Source organism: Malania oleifera, chromosome 13 (assembly GCF_029873635.1).
Source record: "Malania oleifera isolate guangnan ecotype guangnan chromosome 13, ASM2987363v1, whole genome shotgun sequence".
Lineage (NCBI taxonomy): Eukaryota > Viridiplantae > Streptophyta > Magnoliopsida > Santalales > Ximeniaceae > Malania > Malania oleifera.
Window position 1 is genome coordinate 70,207,931 of NC_080429.1, and position 14,220 is coordinate 70,222,150.

A 14,220-nucleotide genomic window follows, 5' to 3' on the forward strand; every position below is an offset into this window, starting at 1 on the left:
TCAATAAACTCTCATACTATCAAGATGTATGAAGGGAGTGAATATTTGCGAGTATTTTGGGTAAAATGTGACTTTGAGATAGAGAGGATTTTTACTAATGATTTTGGCTAATCTCTCTTAATCTTTACAAATGAACTCATATTTATAGATAAGGTCAAAATATAACCGTTTCGGACTTATTGGGTATTATTAGAAAAGTTCCAAAATGCTTAAGCACAATTAACCCTTATTAACTCAATTTTACCTTAGTTAATTAATTTTTAACCCGGCGAAGTTCGGGTGGCTGAACCATGGTTCGGCCGCCTGAACAAATACAGGAATAAAAGGTATTTAAATACGTTCGGTCACCCGTGTCATGCTTCGACAATCTGAATCAAAGTCAGTAGCCTTTGTTCGTAACTTCGGGTGCCCGATCATAGGGTCGGTCACCCGAACTCATGTGTTCGGTCGCCCAGGGCTCTTTTTAAACTATATCTCTCGGTAACCTGAGTTGGTGGAATGTCTCTTTCGAAGGGTTCGGGGTGCCCGAGGGCGATGGGGTCATTTTGGGTTCGGTCGCCCAAAACCTGGTCAAGCTGCTGACTTTTCAGCAGTTCGGGTGCCCGAGGAGTTTTGAACTCCTAGGGTTCGATCGCCCGACCTCTCTTAATTTTTGCAATTTTACCCAATTTTACTTCAATTAATTCCCCAGATGATATATGTGATTATGGGGACAATGTGCACTAAGTGTTCGGACCTAGGGTCTTTCTAGGGTCTATGAGGACACCGAAAAAATTCGGCATCAGTCGACCGAAGGGTGCCCTAATGACATTTGGTAACCTAACGTCAGTCTATGGTCATATTGAGCTTACAAAAACCGACATGCATGACATGCAGAGATTATTACAGACCATATCCTTAGTTACTATTACAGACCCAAATATAACATTAATTGAATTTACAAAATGAAAGAGAATCCTCAGCGTCTTCATGCTTTGCTTTCATGTGCCATCAATTAGTTTGCTAATATAAATCTGCATACAAACTAGATAGACATTAAATACCAGAGTATTTGCCATAATCAAAACAGGGCATGACCTATAGGGTCAATAGTAATTCTTTTCATATTATTTAAGTTACCATGAAGCATAAGTTATAACTCTCCCCTGATGCATCAGAACTCACTCGATCCCTTTATGTGACGCATCACTGTAAATTACAAAACCCTCTTCTCCCAAAGGAATCGTTAGAACCGGTACAATGATGAGTCGCTGCTTTAATTCCTAAAAGCTTTGTTCGCACTCATCTGTCCATTCAAACCTTAATTCTTCTTGGTCAATCTGGTCAAAGGGCCTGACAATTTAGAGAATCCCTCCACAAACCAGCGATAGTATGTTGCTAATCCCAATAAACTTCTAACTTCCTGCACATATTTCGGTCTTTCCCAGTCCACTACTACCTCAATCTTACACGGATCCACAGATATGCCACCCCTAGATACCACATGTCCAAGGAAAGGGACTTGCTTCAACCAAAATTCACACTTCTTGAATTTTGCATACAGCTTTCTTTCTCTCAGTATCTGTAGAACTATCCTCAGATGATCCTCGTGCTCCTCGTAGCTCCTTAAATATATCATAATTTCATTAATAAAGACTACAACAAACTAATCTAAGTACTGATGGAACACTCTATTCATCAAATCCATAAATACGGCAGGAGCATTCGTTAGTCCGAACGGCATAACCAGAAACTCATAATGGTCATACCGAGTCCGGAACGCTCTCTTTGAAATATCCTCCACCCTGACCTTTACTTGATGGTACCCAGATCGTAGATCAATTTTTAAGAATGTCTGTGTTCCCTGTAACTGGTCAAACAAATTATCAATGCGTGGAAGCGGATTTTATTCATAATGGTCACTTTATTGATTTATTTGTAGTCGATGCACATTCTTATTGACCCATCTTTCTTTTTTTACAAACAATATTGACGCTCCCCGAGGTGACACGTTGGGCCTAATGAACCCCTTGTCCAACAATTCTTGTATCTATTCTTTTAACTCTTTCAATTCCACTAGAACCATTTTGTACGGTGCTTTAGAAATCAGCACTGTTCCCGGAGACAAGTCAATGGTAAACTCTACCTCACGATCAGGAGGCAATCCTGGCAAGTCCTTCGAAACACATCAGGAAAATATTTCACTATTGAAATATCTTCTAACCTGAATTCCCCTTCTGGTGCTTCTTTTACACAGGCCAAGTACCCCCGGCATCCCTTCAAAAGCAATCTCCTCGCCTGAACAGCTGACAAAATCTACGGTAAGGAACGCACACATGTCCCCACAAATCGATACTCGTGCTCTCCTAGAGGTCTGACTACCACTTCTCTCTTATGGCAATCAATACTGGCATAGTTGGCAGCTATAACTACCAATTTAGCTGGCAAAGACCTCCCCTGTATACTGAGGGACAATCTTTGAGTACCTTTCTACACAGAACTATGGTCCCAATTGGTATAGCCACTAATAAACTAACATCTAATGATTGAGTTTCTATACCACATAACTTGATAAACTCCCGAGCTATGAAAGAGTGAGTCATCGCTAAATCAAATAAAACAATAGCTTTATTCGACAAAATAGGGATAATGTCTGCCACGACATCACTTGCCGCCTCATTGTCTCCCAGTGTTAGAGCATAAACCCGTGCCGGGGCGGTGTTCCTCTACTGATTTTCTCAAGGTGCTTGATTGTTTCCTCAAAATTGTCTAGGAGCAAGTGGATTAATTGGCTGCACTCGGCAATCTCTCGCAATATGTCCTGGTCTCCCACAACGATAGCAAACATTCTCTCCCACGCGACATTCCCCCACGTGCCTCCTATTACATATGGGACAAATCGAGTAGGTCTGGGTCCCTTAATACACCCGCCTTCCTATCCCCTATCTCTATCCCCCACTGTTCCTCCTCCTCAAACCCTCGCTAGATCCCTCCTGAAACCCAATAGGCGTGGGCCTCTTCCTCTGACTCTACCCCTCTATGCCTCTCTGTCGACTGGTCTCGACTACGGTAGCTTTCTGTCAACTAGTCTCGGCTACGATAGCTTTTTGTCAACTGGTCTCGGCTACGGTGGCTTTATCCACCAACTCAGAAAAATGTCATCTCTGCAAAACCGCCACCTGCTCATACACCTCCTGTCTTAGCCCCCTCTCAAATCTCTATGCCTTCCTGAACTTATCTAGGATCATGAAGGGAGCAAAACAGGACAGCTCCACAAATTTTGCAGCATATTGTGGCACTGTCAATTGACCCTGAGTCAAATTCAAGAATTCCTCCATCTTGGCATCTCTAACAGAGGCGGGAAAGTAGCAATCGTAAAAGATCTCCTTAAATCTCCCCCAAGACAGTGCTACTGGCACTAACCTCTGCTCCTCCAAGAGCTTCACCGCTGACCACCACCGTTCTGCCTCCCCTGTCAACTTGAAAGTGACATACAACACTCTCTGTTTTTCGGTACAATGCAGTATTGTTAAGATTTTCTCAACCTCCTACAACCATTTTTCTGCCTTAATCGGATCCGCACTTCCTAAAAAGGTTGGAGGATTCATCCGAGTAAACTGTTTGATCGAACAGCCCTGATCAACTGGCGGGCAGTCTTGTTCTTCCATCACCCACTGAGCAACACTACGTAGGAATTATCAGAATCGTTGCCACTTATACTAGAAGGCCCCACATCATCACTACCTCCAGCATAAGCATTGCTATTTTCAGGGTTTATCCTGAAAAATAGAACAAAACAATCTTAGAATTCTATCATCATAACACAACCAATACACTCATCAGACTAAGAACCATAAGATATTCTCCTATATCCATTCATCTTAACATCCTCATATTTCCCAATTTAAGATTCAGTTTTACCACTCAGAAAAAAGAACCGGTGAGAGTTTTCCATGGCTATCCTGAAATCGTCACCCCGAAAAAATCACAGAAACCACCATAGAATTTCCTACCTCCAAGCTGCAAGATAGGACCTTAAATTTCAATCTTAACCTCCAACAATGACTTACTATAATCACACTCTACCCATCTCTTATCCTCATCAAAATTTATTCATATACTCTGGTATTGCTATCCGCTGTTTATTAAAGTCTGCAAAACCTAACAACCTAGGCTCTGATACCAAACTTGTAACGACCCAAAAATTTATACTATTTTTTTTTATATCTATGATACCATGATAATAATAATAATAATAATAAAGTCAACCCAGACCCAAGGTGGAGTACCGAGGATACTCATGCTCATATTCACATTCTATCTATGCAACGGAAAACATAACATACCTAAACTTTATATAGAATACCAGGGTTTTAGAGCCTCCAAAATTAACATACATACTTCCCAAAAATCCATCAGAAATCCCTAGCATTAAACAAACATAACCCCAGTCCCCCAACAAAAATACATACACTGTAATCCTGAAGCTACAACTCTACTATCTCAGAGTTCGCTCCGCTTGGCTACCTGGATTACCTGAAATGTTTAAGATTCTTGGGGTGAGACACCTCTCAATAAGACAGAATAAGTTAACACCAGTGTGTGGAAGATGAGTTTTACACAAATAACATAACTGTTAATTTAAAATGTAACTAAGATAGCAGTTAAGTGTAAATACGTATCATTACTCACATCTATACCATTTAGAATACACGTTTTCTATTTGAATGTACTTCTAGTTGTAATTCACATTTTTTGTTTCTGTAAATCTATGTATGCGTATATAACTGTGAAAATTTCCCTGGATGGATAACTGTGATCATGAATTACCAGTATTATCGAGTTGTGCGAACCGTGGGCTAGACTTAACCATGGTTGGCCTATTAGATTAAGTCAAACTATAACTCCTCTGTAGTACGATTGGCCTGCTCAACCTAGTCCAGACTGCCAGGGAGCTCCTCTACTCTTCACTAAGGCATAATCGAATACCATTACCACACTCTATCTGAGATGTGTGGTTGCACTATCTATACTGTATTAGCTACGGTACCATGCTCTATGTTCAGTTCTGGTCTATCAGGGCTCTGATACTGTATAATACTATTTCTATATATTACTATTTTACCATGATTATGTAATAACTGTAATATCATGGTTCTATAATAACTATAATACCATGATTCTGTAATAACTATAATATCATGGTTCTGTAAAAGCTTTAATATCATGATTCTATACAAGTTTTAATATCATGGTTCTGCACAAGTTTTAATATCATGGTTCTGTAAAAGGTTTAATATCATGGTTCTATAAAAGCTTTAATATCATTGTTCTGTGAAAGCTATGTAAAATTTTGTATCAAATTTCTGTACTAAAACTAGTATTTCTCATGCCACACAATTTGAGTAATGCTCACAACACTATACTCTATATGGGAAAACTGTATTTTACTACTGTATGGGAAAATTATATTTTCTGCTACATGAAAATAATATATCATCTATAGGGTTTTTCATGCAACCCAAATTTTTGAATTTTCCAGAATATGCATATCATTTGAAAAAAAAAAATCATAAATTTCCATGCCCATAATTTCATATCCTATAATATCCAGAAAATCTTATACTGATATTTCATAATCTTATACTATACTTTAACCGAAAAAATTTCTAAAACTAACTGGTATAACTTATTCCCCTTACTTATTTACTGAGAGTGTGCCTACAAGTATCCTAGACCGACGCCCGCGGCGTTCGCACAACCCCTGTATTCACAAACCTTGCCTTAATCAGTTCAACTCTAGAATAATAATCATATTCACATTTCCTAGGCCCACACATTCCAAAACTAGTTAAACTATAAAACAACTAATAATTCATCCCCCTGACCTCGGCCTTGGAGTGGTGCCTAAAAACCCCAAAACGTAAAACTGCTCTGATTAACTTGTTAAGGATCGCTCCTAGGACCCCATGGTGATGTTTGATCATTGAATCGAGCTAAAATTAGAGAGAAATCTAAGAGAGAAGGGAGAGGGTTCCGTAGGTTTTAGAGAAAGAGAGAGATTTTAATTTTTTGATTACATGAAATGGGCTGCAAGATCTATTTTATTAAGCACTTCCAGATGAAACCGTTGATGGTCTTCCATTTTTCACTGTTTTATAATTACTGGGCCACGGTTACACAAAACCGTCTACGATTTTCTGGCCTCCCACCAAACCGTCGACGGTTTGGTCTACACCAAATCATCTTCCATCTTTTCTTTTATTTTTTCTTAATATTTAAATTTTTCAGGTCTCTACATGTTAACACCGGAGGAGCCCATGGGTGGGCTTGATACACATGAGTGAACACCAACTTGACCCAAAAGTTTAAGCACATTAGGTCTTGGGCCCAACCATGCATATAAGCACTCATCATCCACTCAAATTTTCTAATGTGGGACAAACTCACAAGTGAAATTCTCAACATTTCTCACATTTTTCCCCCTTCTTTCTTGGAAGTGAAAAGGTACTAATTAAAAGAGAAATAATATGAAGGTGATTGAATTATTTTTTTCTAAATCAAATTTGATATACCCTAAACAAATCAGCCTTAAAGGAATATCATCCGTCATAAAGAAGCATTAAAGCAGAGCCACGACAAGGGCCCTTTTTCACTGTTTTACCGTTACTGGGTCGTGGTTACACAAAATCATCAACAATTTTCTAGCCTCCCACCAAACCGTCGACAATTTGGTCTACACCAAATCTTCTTCCATCTTTTCTTTGTTTTTTTTATTAATTAAATTTTTCGGGTCTGTACATGTTAATACTGGAGGAGCCCATGGGTGGGCTTGATACACATGAGTGAACACCAACTTGACCCAAAAGTTTAAGCCCATTAGGTCTTGTGCCCAACCATGCATATAAGCACCCATCATCCACTCAAATTTTCTAATGTGAGACAAACTCACAAGTGGAATTATCAACATTTCTCACATTTTTCCCCCTTCTTTCTTGGAAGTGAAAAAGTACTAATTAAAAGAGAAAGAATGTGAAGGTGACTGACTTATTTTTGTCTAAATCAAATTTGATAAACCCTAAACATATCAGCCTCAAAGGAATATCATCCGTCATAAAGGAGCATTAAAGCACAGCCACGATAAAGGCCCTTTTTCACTGTTTTACCGTTATTAGGCCATAATTACACAGAATAGTCAACAATTTTCTAGCCTCCCACCAAACTGTTGACAATTTGGTCTACACCAAATCATCTTCCATCTTTTCTTTGTTTTTCTTATTAATTAAATTTTTCGAGTCTCTACATGTTAACACCGGAGGAGCCCATGGGTGGGCTTGATACACATGAGTGAACACCAACTTGATCCAAAAGCTTAAGTCCATTAGGTCTTGGGCCCAACCATGTATATAAGCACTCATCGTCTACTCAAATTTTCTAATGTGGGACAAACTCAAAAGTGGAATTATCAACATTTCTCACATTTTTCCCCCTTCTTTCTTGGAAGTGAAAAGGTACTAATTAAAAGAGAAAGAATGTGAAGGTGACTGAATTATTTTTGTCTAAATCAAATTTGATATACCCTAAACATATCAACCTTAAAGGAATATCATTTGTAATACAGGAGCATTAAAGCACAGCCATGATAAGGGCCCTTATCACTCCAGGGGTGCTGCTCACACCGAGCGATTGCTGTCAACTCCATAAAAGCCAGAGCGATTCATGCAAGTGTCATAATTCGCCAATAAATGGCATCACACCCTCGGGTCAACTCCAGCTACTATAAATGAGGACTCGAAGAAGAGACTAAGGTAAGTCATTCTTAACCCACTCTTACTGTTGCATTAAACCTCTTTGAAGCATTCCCCATACTTAAGTATCGGAGTGATCCCCCGGAGTACACCCAGGGTCCTCCAAGTCTGTTTTGTTTTCATCTTTTTTAGGTTGTCGGAAGTCGGAGAGCAGCCTCATAGGTCATCGCTATTTTTATCCCACAACAAAATTCATTGTTGAGATATCTTCTATAACTCGATTATGTAATTTGAGTGGAGGCGGTTTTTGGTTTACACTTGATTAAATTTGATTTGATTTGGTGATTCACCTTAAGAAAAATGCATTTGGCTACCTCAAGTTAGGATTAGGAAGAGTGCATTGTGATTGGGTTTATTTTCTTACATTTCTTTCAATGTGGTTTTGGCTAGTTTGACAATCAACACATTCCATGATTCCTATTTTCTTTTATCCATTAATTTCTATTAATAAATACTAGGAGACTCATAAATTAAGTATATCAAAGAGTAAAATCTTAAAATAATTTGGTCCTTATTTCAACTTACTATAGTAATGACATGAATCATAAATAAATTAACATCAAGTGCTATATAGTTTTGCTGCTTAATTATTATCATTAAATTTTGTATGCATATGTGTGGTTGTATTCGTCATTATTAGAAAAAATATATGCTAAATATTAATGAAATTGTTGGTATTTTTAGCAGCACTAATGGATCACTTAAATAATGACAACCAAGATTTGGTAAAAATGGTGATGGAAAATGCTACAACAATCCCTATAAAGTGTGACAATACAAGGGCTATAAATATTTCAAAGAATCCAGTATCACATTCAAGAACCAAGCATATTGATATACGTTATCATTTCTTAATAGATAATGTAGACAAGAAAGAAATAGTACTTGAATTTGTTAACACTCATGATCAATTAGCTGATATATTTACTAAACCATTAGCTGAAGATCAATTTGTATTTATCCAACGAGAATTAGGAATGTTACATGTAAGAGAAGTTAACTAAGAGAGAAGAGAACAATTGTTCAGGGCAGACGACTGTCAGATAGCTGGCAGACGACTGGCAAGTTACTGTTTATATGAAACAACTGTGAACAGACGACTGTCAACTTGGTGACAGAAGACTGTCTCGCGGCAGGTCACGTTCAATTCACATAAAAACACTCCTTTTAAAACCCCCCACACGTCTGTCCATTCGTCTCCCCTTCCCTAAACCAGCTCCTCTTCATTCTCTTCAAAGTTCCTTCTCTCCTAAACTCCTCCCAACAACCATCTATTATAACCTTAATCTATACACACCTAGGGTTTCTTGAATTTCATATTCATCAAAATGGTACGTACCAAAACTGTAGGGAGAAAGGACAAAGCCTCCTCGTCTTCTTCAAAGCCTACAAGCAACAATGACATAAAGAAATGGCTGGTTTCATCGCACGCGAAAGCGTTGTATCAAAACCACATCTCTACAATTGATCCAATGTTTTTTAAGGTATTAGATGTCACTTTCTTTGAAGAAAACTTTCCTAAAATTCTTGAAATGTTCAAAAATATAGGATGGGATAAATTCATTCTTCACCAAGTTAAGGGGTATTACCCAGATCAGATTAAGCTTTTTTACTTAAACTTGGTAAAGAAAACGTTGGATTTGATACTGAAATTTATGGCTACTCCACACTCTTTACGAAAATTTCTTCGTATCAAGCATGGGGATTTTGAGTGTAATCCAGTAGAACAATAGTGGACTATAGAGCAAGGTTTTTCACCACAAAAATTTTTGCCTCTTGTGATGAACGATCAACCCGTCTATTTTGGACATCCTCCACCATATAAACAGCTTAATCTCCAAGCACAAATCCTCCATAAGATCATTGCTTATAATATAATTCTAAGGTCTGGATCCTTTGATCATGTGTCTTTTTTCGATTGTTTTGTAATGTGGTGTCTATAAAAAGGGAAGAAATTAGAATTAGCTAGCATCATACTAAAATGGATGGTCATAAAGCTCGAATCTCCTAGAATTGAGCTTCCATATGGCGGCCTTCTTTCCTTGGTCTTCGCTCATTTTCAAGTCCTCTCTCCATCTTCAAAAATAGTGAAGCGAACCCATTACCATATTTTCTCCTCTACTACACTAAAAAGAATGGGTTACAAAAAGTATACCAAGGGATGGATGTTGAGAAGAAATAGGTCGGCAAGACCAGCACCAGAAGAACCTAACCCAAGACCAGAAGAAGCTGATACGTCTCCATGGTTTGTTCAATTTTATCAGAATTATACCAGCTTTAGTTCTGAGATGAGGGAAATTTTTGCTTCTCTTGAGGATAAGAACTCAAACATTGATGACAAATACACCTTGCTGGATAATCGCATTGCCAAAATAGAGCACCATGTCACACCAAATGTCACTGACTCAGATAAAAAGAGTAATGAGAATGATGATGAAGACTCTCAAGAAAAATCAGGAGAAGAAAAGGCTCAAGAAGAAGAAGAAGATGAAGATGAAGATGAAGATGAAGGCTCACAGCAATCCAAAGGCAAAGGAATTGCTAAAGATAGTGACACAGATTTTGATGCATAGACTTTTGATGTTGGTTTTTTGCTATTCTGTATGCTACACATGCTTAGTTTCTAATTGTATGCCTTTTTGTTGATGTCAAAAGGGGGAGTATGTGTGTGAGCAAAGTCTATGAGACTATGCATGTATTTGTTTATGCATGTATTTGTTTATGTATGTATTTCCAATTCTGAGATTTGAACCTATGTGTGTATTTGTATTTCCAGTCTAATGTACTACAAGCTCTATGAAGAGTTTTATGAATATATATGCTTTAATGATAAATCTGAAACTTTTAAATCTTGGAAATTTCAAATCTTCTAAACTTATGTCTTAATGAGATTATTTTAAAACTATGCTTATTGACAGGGGGAACATTAATTTTAATTTTATATCTTTGCTCGTTCTTTGTCATCATAAAAAAGGGGGAGATTGTTGACCTAGTCAGGCTTACAAACTCTTGGTTTTGATGATAATAAAGTAAAGTTATTTAATAAAATTTCAAATGATATTATTTCAGGCAAAGATGATTTGCTCAAATTTCACATGATAGCTTACAAGGATCAAGGAATAAGGAAAGTCTCATGTGAATACCAGAGATCCATAATGAAAGCTCATAGAATTCTGAGAGATTGAAGAGCAGCATTGAAAGGACTCGAAGCAAAGAAAGTGTCAAATCATCTTAGGACAAAGTCTTTGTAAGTACTTCAAGTTGGTTCAAATATGAATTTTCATTTTGAAGCTCATTAGGCAAAGACACTTAGAAATCTAAAGATTTTAGAATCTTGGAACATGTTTTTCAAAAGATAAAACAAATTAAAATCCCAAGGTTAGTTAAACAAAAGAGAGAGAAATCAAAAAATGACTTACAGCCAGCTGACAGACGATTGGCATATTTTTGTAAAGATTTTAAAGACAAGTCAGAAGCCTGACATACGACTGTCAAGCAATTGACAGACGACTGCCAGTAACAAGTGAGTCATCTGTGTGTGTTCTGCCAGACAATGGCCACCCTTATGAGTTTGTTTTAAAACTAAGTTGTTCTAGTAACAAACGACTGCCAAGCTGAGGACAAGCGACTGTCATCCTACTGAGTTGTTTAAAACTGAATTATTCTAGTGACAGACGACTACCACCTTTCTGTTTGAAAAAATATGAATGTTATACATGGACAGACGACTGCCAGTGACTTCACAATCGTCTAGCTTGTGAAAATTTTCAAAATTCTCAACAGCCATATTTTTGAAATTTAAATTATTTGAAGCCCAAATTAATTTACAACTTGGACCCTACTCCAAGAAAACTTGGGGAACAAGTAAGAAGTCTTTCTTCATCTATAAATACCCTCAAGGTTCATCAATTTAGACACCAAAAAATCAATTCAGTTCTCATACTCTTTCAAAGCTTACTGAAATTCTGAAAGTACTTCATTGCTTTCATCACTCACGAAAATCTCTGAAGTATTACTGAGTTTCTCACTAAATTTGTGCATTGATTGTTAATTCTTTCATTCATTGAAAGATACTTACGGTGATAAATTTCTAGAGTTTCATTCTGAAATTCATATTCTGAATTTACTGAAGTACACAGTTTTTCAATTTGTACTAATCAGCTCTTTGAGAAGCAAGTTCTTGTACGCCTTGTTTTATATCTTTGTAACAGGTTGATTGATGGTTTGAGTGCTGAATCGTTGGACCAAACAAGGGGATATTGTCTGAAGAAGACGGGTTCTATCCTTACCCAAGGAGTGTTGTAATTGGTATTGTTCCACCTGATAAAGGAACGGTGATAGTGAATCCCTTGGTGATTTTACCAAGGGCGAGGACATAGGCTGTGTTGAAGCCGAACCTCGTAAAAACCCTATCTTCTTCTTTCTCTTCCCTACTCTTTATTTTTCAGCAAAAGATATAATCTATGTGGTTGCTTTAAAATTCAATTCAAAGTGTTCGGTTGTTAAATAGACTGGAAGGTAATTTGTTTTGAATTGATCAGCATTGATTGCGGAAATCGAAAGGGACTACGTTGGTTGATCATCCTTGACTTATTAATTTGAAAGTTCATTTAAAAGTTAAACATTAGGAAGAAGAATAATTGTGATACAGGGCTTATAACAAGTTCAGCAATTTTTTATATTGATACAGAGCTATTGTTACAAGGATTGAGTAATTGATTATATTGTTTTGATTGTGATAAATTTTGTGATTGTTTTTAAGTTTTGGTTATTGTTATAACTCAAAAGAATTAAGACAAAGGGGAATAAAATTTTTAAATCCCAATTCACCCCCCTCTTGGGAAGCTATTCCAATCTCATTAAGAAGTCTGGCTTACTATCCCCTTAAAACTTAAAATTGTATCATCACGGCATGTTGCTTACTTCACAATATTTAATGAAAAGAGAGATGTCATTTGATATGGAAGACGATGACATTATTAACAATGCATCACAGTTTGGCAAACTCAAAAAGCAATTTCAAAGCAAAACCATCTATGGTTACACCCGCCGACAGTCACATTTGTCCGCCGCAGATTTAAATGACGAAAATCCAAGGTGAATTATCACAATAAAGACTAAGGAGCATCAAAGATTCAAAGTCAATGTCTGAAGGTCATACATACTAACAAATCAAAACCTATTGAGAAAAAAATAAATAAATAAAGATATATGCCAACAAAACAGATCTTATCTCAAATCATGTGATTTCTTTAAACATTGTGTTAGATGTAGAGAAATCTAGCCCACAACTTGATGGAGATTGTATAACAACTATGGATAATTCAAATAAATGGACTACTTTAGAGCTAATTTGGTTAATCAATTTTTTAACGAATGGATGGCTAGTAGGCAAAATAGACGATGGTTAGACATGTGTGAAAGCCAATAGGCATATATTTAGAAAATTTACGTTATTATTTATTATTTGGTGTGGAATTTCTATTTTAGAATGTGTTATATAATCTTAATTTTTATAATGTTTATTTGTTTATCCTTTTGTGTTAATTTTTAAATGCAAGCATCATATTCTTCATGTATGTCAATATATTAGATGATCCTTTGTTGGTTTCCTAATTGATAATGCTAATGTTGTTTGTCATAGGATATAGAAAACTCACAACAAGAATGAGGTCCAGGAAGAAACAAAAGGAAATGAACTAATGAGGAGGATGCAAAACTTGTTGAATGTTTGCTTGGGATACAAAACATGAGAAAGTATCAAATGGATAATGGATTAAGACCAGGAGTATTAGGGCCCTAGAAAGGACGCTACAAAAGGAATTATGATAATTTCTAATTTAGTTAAACTTATTAATACTTTTCTTGTCAAGATTCATATTCTATATTTTTATTTTACAAGGGCATAGGAAAGCGGGGACGTATAGAAACAAGTCATCTCCATTCTTTGAGGAATTATGCATCATATTTGGCGAGGATTGTGCAACTTGAAAGGATGCATAAGGACCAGTTGATATGGTTGAGGAGATGGATAAAGAATAGGAGCATGGAACCACTATTAGAGAAAATGAAATAAATGATACTAATTTGGTATTTGGGGATGAAGTAAATGCATCGGCCGCTTCTAAAACTTTGAATGGTTATCCAAATACTACAACTAATTCAAGGAAGAGGAAGAGGAGAAACAGTATTGGAAGTGATGATGGTGAGTCCGATTTAATTAAAGCTACAACAATTCTAGCTACAAAAGTGAAAGAAAGCATATTGGTTTTTTTTTTTCTAATTAATGTGTTAACAAAACACAAAGATAAATTAGATGCTAAAAAAAAAGAAAATGAGAGAAGAAATTGATAAGTTTCTAGACTTAACCCTAACGGTGCGTTGTAAAACAGGTAGAATACTTGGTCATGATACGGAATCGATTGACCTTTTC

The 14,220-nt window shown here is 36.7% G+C and overlaps 1 protein-coding gene across 3 annotated transcripts in view; it reads right to left on the bottom strand.

The window, feature by feature from the left end:
* Positions 1-14,220, bottom strand: part of LOC131146856 (uncharacterized) — a 102,372-nt gene that overhangs the window by 15,878 nt on the left and 72,274 nt on the right. The window contains exon 7 of one of the 3 annotated variants that reach the window (XR_009134480.1): positions 4,452-4,515. The exons of 1 other annotated variant lie outside the window; for it this stretch is intronic. The gene's annotated coding sequence lies outside the window, so the exon portion shown is untranslated. Of the gene's footprint in view, positions 1-4,303; positions 4,516-14,220 lie in introns of those variants that run through there. One more of the 3 variants, XM_058096664.1, reaches the window with a different exon arrangement.